At 45.6% G+C, this 6,135-nt stretch overlaps 1 long non-coding RNA gene across 1 annotated transcript; it reads right to left on the reverse strand.

Annotated features, from left to right (window-relative positions):
- Positions 1–862: 862 nt before the first annotated feature.
- LOC119293172 lies at positions 863–3,714 on the reverse strand. The gene is made up of 4 exons (XR_005142973.1): positions 3,343–3,714; positions 3,143–3,261; positions 1,206–2,329; positions 863–1,109 (listed from the first exon to the last, which is right to left on the reverse strand). It is a non-coding gene; the product is annotated as an uncharacterized LOC119293172 (long non-coding RNA).
- Positions 3,715–6,135: the final 2,421 nt, after the last annotated feature.

The raw sequence follows: 6,135 nt of genomic DNA on the forward strand, positions 1-6,135 counted from the left end.
CCGTTTGGTCGTGCCTCGCCGGAGGGCCAGCGGCGCGAGGCCGACCTCCGCCGCCAGCTGGCCAACCGCGACGACCGCGACGCCCGACGTTCCCCTGGCCGCGAAGCCCGCCGCTCCCCTCCGCGTGATTCCTGTCGCTCCCCCCCCCTGTGATGCCCGCCGGTCGCCGCCGCGGGACTCGCGGCGCTCGTAGCCCCGCTCTGATCGGCGCTCGCTGGTCCGCGCGGCTGGCCGCTCTCCGGTGCGTGCTGACCACTACAAGAAATATGTCAACTTGTGACCACCACTATTGGTCACTGAATGGTCATAGTTTTCCATTTGTGACCTTTTTGTGACCAAAACCAGAAGGTCAAAAGCTAGCGGTCGTAAACTGACATTTTTGACCTTTCTTCTGGAATGGTCGTAGACGTTTATGACCAAAATATGCCTACTGTATTGTTTTGGTCACTAGCAGCCTTCCCAGGCCACGTAGGCATCTGACGTGTCAATCTGATGTGGCACAAGAATCGGCCTGGTCCAATTCGATTTTCTACATGGGCCTAGCCCAACAATTCGGCATTTTTAATGTATTTTTTTCCTGTGCTTTTATTAGCTACATGAGTCTGGCCCAACAATTCAGCCTTATTGATTTCTTTGCGTGGCCCTTTTAATAGCAGGTTTTCTTTTTGATCATGTATTTTTCTAGGCCATTTCTTTGCTGGGCCTCTCATGTTTTTCCTCAAAAATAATTGTCCAATATAAGTTGGGCCTAGCCCAGTTCCGAAAAAATTGATCCAATCCAGAAAAAATTATTATGCCATATACATTTTCAAAGCAACGTGCAATGCTATTATATTACAACCATTCATTCCAGCAATACTGACTCAAGAGGCTGGCTGGCTGGCTGAGCTACTACTGACTGACTGCATTTGCATGGCGCCCATGACATGATATGCTGCTGCTGCTGCTGATGGTGGCCGGTCGTTTGGGGCTGGCTGGTCATTACAACAGAACAGTCTAGCACAACAGAACATTCTAGCATTACAACAGAACAATTACAGAGATCAACCTCGAGAGCCCTAGCAGTCTAGCACCGTCCACTCGTACCATCCCGGGAGCAGAAGTTATACCTGATTATTACAACAAAACAGTCTAGTGTTAGCAAGTTTCTTTTTACAGTATGTATAGTTCAGGTGAAGAAGAGAAGGAAGCAGAGTTCTTCTTACTTCTCCCTGAAGCTCTGGTGTTGCTGCTGCTCGGTGGCGGCAGCGAAGAACTCGTCCATCTCGAGAGAGCTGCGTCGGGAATGGTTCCTGGCTCCGGTCGCCCAGCCTGGGGTGCTCATCGTCTTCGAGCTGTAGATCAGGCTGCACGGCGTCGTCTCCCTGGCGCCCCTGCAAGCAACCAACCAATAGCACAGCATGAGGTTCAGAAGCTAGAAATGCAACACGAGGTCTTGACAATTACTGCAGATGCAAGCTGGGTTGGTGAGCTCACATGACAACAAGCTACAGAAAGTTGAACACGACAGCTCAATTCCTAGCATGATCCTATCCACTACTAACAAGTGACCCACACAAGGTGAGGTGAGGTGTACCTGATAATTGGCGGAGCACAAGCACAAGCACACTGAATGACAGAATGCTGACAAACAACAATTTGGCCTAACACGGCCAAGCAACCTAAATGGGGGCGTTCAACATGCATAAGCCGGACAAAGGGACCACGAGATCAACCATAGGAACATAAGTAGAATTAAATAAGCTGGGAAAATTATTTACTGAACTCTTCAAGTCTTGAACTAAGTACGAGTAGTAGAAGTAAGTAAAATCTTTTTTTGGACAACTAGCAAACTGGTCCTGTTATGCCCTGGACAACTACATAGAAGAAAGCAAAAGTAACCAGAACAATAGAGGTATGGTGATCAAGTATATAAACACTCCTAGCAGCTAATTATATAAGGGCACTGCTCATAATGAAGAGCAAAGCATTTTTATGGGGAGGAAAGGCTCCCAGCTTCACCACCCCCAGGATATGCATTCAAACAAGAATTTATTAGTGAAGAAAGAAAAGAGCTGCTCCCCTGCTTTTTGCTGGAACTGCAGTAGCCTAGCTTAGCTTCAAACAAGAATAACGCCATCGCCTGGAGCTGCTCCAGGTCGGCGGTGAGGTCCAGGTTGGGGTAGAGCATGAAGCCAGCCCCGACTGCAAGGGCGATGACCAGCAGGCTGCCCTTCAGGCAGGTGGCGCCGCGCGACAGCCTCCCGATGATGGCCTTGCAGTACTTGTCTGCTTCCTTGATGGAAGCCTTCTCCCCAGAGTCCTCTGCTTCGTCCAGAGCAGCCTCATTCTGCAATACCAACCCATGTGCAGAAGATTAGAACATGCAGATATGTGCAGGGATATGTTGAGGGTTCAGTAAAATACTATCTTTGACCAAAAGGTAAATTAGCTTTGCATACATGCTTAAAAAGTGTCAATGCCACATATGTCTCATTTTAACATCATAACAGCTTGAACTACTTTCTACAGAGCATTTGCTAGTAGAACAACTATGCACATAAAGTACGATCACAATGATATATGCGGGGATGTAAATATTACTTGCAGGGATATGGAGGTGTATATTTGATCAACAGGTAAATTAGCTACGGCATGCAAGCTTAAAAAATGTCAATGCCACATATGTCTCATTTTCGCATCACATCAGCCTGAACTACTTCCTACAGAGAATTTGCTAGTGGAACAAGTATGCACATAAAGTACAGCCGGAATGGATGAAAGCATCTGAACAGTAAAAGACACTAGACATGGAATCCAGTAACAACAAATGGATATATACTACTAGACTATACGATAAGCAAGTAGAGCAGTATAGATTCAGGCACCACAAACAAGCTGTCAAAAAAGAAAAAGAAAAACACTCACGCACTGCAAACACGTCAGTACTATTCAGACATACACCAGGCAATAATTCCAAAAGTAGCAGCACATCAGTACATAAATTCCCAGAGTCACTAACGATACTGCAAGGCTCACGAGCAGCAGTAATTAACACCGACGGTTAACCAGACGAAACCTAAGACAAGAGAGTGTGCCCTCAGGGACGGCGTGCCTGGCGAGCTCGAGCAGAGAGAGTGGAAGACGGCTTTGAGTGCTTTACCTAAGTCGGGGAGAACCAGCAGAGCCGAGGGATCGGTGTATCTCGAGCCTGGGCGAATCGAGCAGGGATTGTCCGCGCTGAACTCTGGCATCATCACCACCGTGTTGCCGGCCTCCTGCCTGCGTGAGGAAGAAAATGGCGCGCGTTAGGAAAGGGAAGGGAAAGGAGGAAGAGCAGATCGAAGAGGGGGTGGGGGTGACCTTGATGGCGAGCGGCGTCCCAGGCAGAGCGAGTGCATGTCCGGCGCCTAGCCTCTCCTTCCTGAGTAGAGAAGGGAAGGGAGACAGGTCATGGCATCTAGGGCATGCGTCCGCGCCGTGATCTGGACGGGATCTCGATGGGATCTACACGAGGCCGCCGCCGCCCCTCCCCAGCCGCGGGGCCGGGTGCGGGTCACCTCCCACGAAAGGAGACAGAGACGAAGCCGGCGCGGACATGGATGGGACTCGGGCGGGCGCGAAGACGGGGTGGGTCGCCGGGATTCGTGGCATGATGGAGGAGCCGTGAGGAGGGGAGGAGAAGAGGGCGAGGGAAGGAGGGCGCCGCCGCCGGCAACGGGAAGTGGGAGAGAGAGGGAGGCGGCATCGATCTGGATCGGGGAGAGAGAGGGAGGGAGGCGGCGTCGATCTAGATCGGGGAGAGAGAGAGGGGGAGGCGGTAGGTGGGAGGAAGGGAGGAGAGGTGAGTGAGGTAAGGTTTGGTGTGGTGGGTTTGTTCAGATGAATAGACGGTTGGATTGCTAGCAATGGATGGATGGATGTCTGCCATGTCATCGATCCATGTGACAGATGGTTCCACCAATCAGAATCTAGCATATGTAATTGTGCCTTTTCTCTTCCGTTTCTTTTATATTTTTTACCCTCTTATTTCGGGTAAACACTCAACATATTAGCCTCATGTTGTATGTTTAAATGACCCAATATTGTGCACATATGTGTATCTTAGTATTTCAAACAATGATGATTTTGTGGTCTTCATTTGCATTGCACACAAAAATCAATTTTCCATTTTCCGAATGCCCAAAATGAGTTTTTTTGTGAAGGACCTACCATATATTTGTTGCAAAATTGGACCAAATCATTTTACTAAAATATTAGGCCACATTTTATGCACAATTGACCAAATGGTTGGGTGTCAGAAGTTTTGATCCACCTGTCACGAAAAAGACAAAATTTCGATGATTCAGATGGAAGCGGAACAAAATTGAACTGCAACTGCCTCATAGTTTGCTCTTTATTTTTTCCAAAAATCATTTTAAGTACAAAAGTATCTATTTAATCATAGAAACAGCAAACAAAATCCAAGATTCAACCACTAGCTACGAATGGTCATGCCCGCCGTTTTGATCGCATTTTGAAACGGGCATAAAAAATTCCAAAAAATTCATTTGTTGTTATATGTGGCCAATTTGCCAGGAAAAATAATAAACTTGTAATACGATAATTAATTGAAAAAAGTGTTCTTATAAATGAGCTATCATGCATGAAGATTCATGTCTTTCAAGCCAAATGATCAATCTTATGGCCACATTCATGGTATAGTTTGTTCAAATGATCTCATACTGTGGAACAAGGGTGCCTCTTGGAATTCCAAACAATGTTGCCTAAGGGAGTTTTCATTTTCTTTGTGCGAAAAAACCATTTTCCATTTTTCGAGTGCCCGAAATGAGTTCTTTTTGTGAAGGACCTACCATATATTTGTTGCAAAATTGCACAAAATAAATTTTATCAAATACTAGGACATGTTTAATGCACAATTGACCAAATGGTTGGGTGTCAAAAGTTTTGATCCACCTCTCGTGAAAAAGACAAATTCCCGCCGATTCAACTGGAAACGGGTCAAATTTGAACTGCAGCTGCCTCATATTTTGCTCTATATTTTTTTCCAAAAATCATTTCTCGGTACATAAGTATCTATTTAATCAGAGAAACACCAAAAATTTCCAAAATTCAACCACTAGTTAGGATCGATCATTCCCGCCGTTTTGACCGCATTTTGAAACGAGCATAAAAATTAAAAAAAAATCGAAAAATTGGGAAACCTTCGCATTGTGTCATTATATGTGGTCAAGTTCCCAGGAAAAATAAAAAACTTGTAATATGACAATTATTTTAAAAAAATGTTCTCAGAAACGAGTTATCACGTGTGGAGATCAATCTTATGGCCACATTCATGGCATAGTTTATTCAAATGATCTCATATTGTGCACAAGGGTGCATATTGTAATGGCAAACAATGTTGCCTAAGGAAGTTTTCATTTTATTTGGATGAAAAACCATTTTCCATTTTTCGAGTGCCCAAAAGGAGGGTTTTTTATGAAGGACCTCCCAAATAATTGTTGCAAAATTGGACCAAATCAATTTTCTAAAATACTAGGACATATTTAATGCATAGTTGACAAAATGGTATGGTGTAAAAAGTTTTGATCCACCTCTCGTGAAAAAGACAAATTTCCGTCGATTCAGCTGGAAGCGGGTCAAATTTGAACTGCAGCTGCCTCATAGTTTGCTATTTATTTTTTCCAAAAATCATTTCTAGTTACATAAGTACCTATTGAATAATAAATACATGGTTTGGTGGCGATATGTCGGGGTTTGGGTGGTGGCCGAGGGCCCCAACTCTAGAGCGCGTAAACTCGCATGCCCGCCGCGTGGTCACCGTGTGACCGTGGTGTTGCCACGTGTTCTTGGCGGCCTAGGCATGTCTAGTGGGTTTGGCACTCCCCAGGTTGGTGCCAGGAAGAAAATTACAACATGAATTAGCAGCCAAGTGTTTGATTAGCGGTACAAGAAATGTACATGGCTAATGGGCGTGAGTTTGGGCTGAGGATGATCAGTTACTAAGAAGACTGTCTTCACAAATTTTCAGCTCAAAAGGAGGAGCCTAGATGGTACTTGCTTGGCAAAGTACCACACTGGACATAAATACGAATGTTGAAGCTGGACTCAAAATAATGAATGGATTGAGCTGGCATTTGGTGGAGGATGGTTATT

Source organism: Triticum dicoccoides, chromosome 4B, assembly GCF_002162155.2.
Source record: "Triticum dicoccoides isolate Atlit2015 ecotype Zavitan chromosome 4B, WEW_v2.0, whole genome shotgun sequence".
Taxonomy (NCBI): Eukaryota; Viridiplantae; Streptophyta; class Magnoliopsida; order Poales; family Poaceae; genus Triticum; species Triticum dicoccoides.